Here is a 2167-nt window from a genome sequence, read left to right as displayed (position 1 = left end):
CAATCTTAACAATCATAAGCAGATTACCCAACCCTTTGGCTTACACTCCTTCACAACACAGGCCACAGGGCAATCTGTCAAAAAGAGTAACCTTTTTCATGTGACCCTCTTCCACCAAATTTGCATTTGGTAAGTTACGCCATTCAGTTCTTTGCACTGATGAAAAAAAGAGGTTCATTATGTATATATCTACAACAAGTTCATCCACTAATATTTTATCATGGTGTTTTATGTACATGGTGGCCCATTTCGAAGCATTTGTTCCCAATCATGAGCAAATGTTGTTGCAGCGATGTCCTCCATAAATTGTTGTGTTGACTACCCTCACTCTGCCTCACGGTTCATCATCACAGCATGAAAATTTCCTACTGGACCAAGGATAAAAGACATAGTTTTCATTGCACCGTCGCATGAATGTGTGCAAGTTGAATACATCTACTTCCAGAGCCTGCCATGGTTCCATTTTCTCTACTGTAGATACCCACAAGAATAAATTATGAGGAAGGAGACCCATTCAATGGGTCTTATTGAAGTGTTGACAAAACTACCCTTTAAAAGTGATAATTTAATTGACGTGACTTTTCCGTCTTTATAGTCCATCTTGTTACATTGCTTTTCTACGTTTTCTACAAGCTCTCTCACAGTTGTCCTGTCAACCATCAACATTAAATTGCATTCATTGCATGGAAGGTCACTGTCTTACTTTCAGGTTGCACAAAATAAGTAAAAATAATTAAACCTGATAACGCTGTCGTTGACGCGATCAAATTAATACTACTAAACTATAAACTTCAGTATTGCTAAGATAGTAGTCAAGAAATAGAAAGGGTAAAGTAACAAGTCGTTCCAACGAACATGGAATTAATTTTTAACAAATTAGTTCTTATAAAACTATACAAATGAGTTAGTCAAATAATAAAAAATATAGGGGATTAAGATAAACAAGATAGAAATAAAATTTAAAGATAAAAAGAAATAAAAAAATAGTAAAGAAAATAGATTGATTCCATTGCTTTTTCAAAATAGATCATCTGGTTATCTAAAGATTATTGCTCAATTAATATTGTTATAGATTTACAAATTAATCAATGTAAAGTCTCAATTAATTTGTTGGCGTTCTCACTTTTAACCAAAGTACAGTCTCAATTAAAAGTGAGAAATTTTAGATTATCCACAGTAATTCAACCAAAGTACAATCTTAATCAAATTTACTATGCCTATCATGTCTATTCTTTTATCTCCTCACCAAATAAAAGCTTAATTAATCAAAGTAAAGTCCAATTAATTGTAGTTAGAGTAAATACCTTTAACCAAAGTAAAGTCTCAATTATGGTAAAACTCATTTAATCATATGAAGTTTCTAATAAAATCAAAGTAAAGTCTCAATTCAATTTAAAAACCTTGGACTCATATGACCAACATGCATATAGATTTAAAATCATTACTTCTTACGTGATTTAAAGATAAAAGACATAGATGAATGAAACCTCAACAATAATAAAAAGAACAAAGAAATTAATTGATCTAACATTAGAATCCAATTAAGAATTACAATGGAATCACCCAAGAAGTTTAGAACTCCATGAATGCAAAATAAAGAGAGAAGAATAGAGAAGAAAAGAGAGAGAAAGAAATTAGGCCCCCTAAGGGTTCCTCAATTCCGACGTGCTGAGCTTCTTGGAATGCTTGGCTTGGATTTTGTGATTTTATAATTTCCTATTCTTGGATTTATTTTAAGGTGTCATGAAGCTTAAGCAATTTATTTCCACACCTCCATAAGCTCAACTTAGCTACAACTGCACTAACACACCTCAAAATATCCAAAGAACATTTATGCAACTAAAAAGCTATTTTTAACATGTTTTCGTATCTGATGCTCAATAAACCCAATTATAGGAAATCCAATTAAATCAATCTTTGAGCACACAAATTCAATTAAAATACCCAGAATTAAACATTAAATGAGGGCAAAAGCACACACTCATCAAACCCCTTTAAAACAAGTTAAAGCAAATGAAATCTGCCATTAATATTCAACGCATAACAACTGTTGAGTTTTTGGATGCATTGAAGAGGTTCAAGAAGTAGTAAATAACATCATTTTCTTTGACCAACAACCACCTTCCACCCATTGTAGTGGTGCGTTTTCTATGTTTAATGTCTTCCA

Source organism: Vigna unguiculata, unplaced genomic scaffold, assembly GCF_004118075.2.
Source record: "Vigna unguiculata cultivar IT97K-499-35 unplaced genomic scaffold, ASM411807v1 contig_627, whole genome shotgun sequence".
Taxonomy (NCBI): Eukaryota; Viridiplantae; Streptophyta; class Magnoliopsida; order Fabales; family Fabaceae; genus Vigna; species Vigna unguiculata.
The sequence above is the reverse complement of the archived record's forward strand: the minus strand, read 5'-3'. Positions refer to the sequence as shown.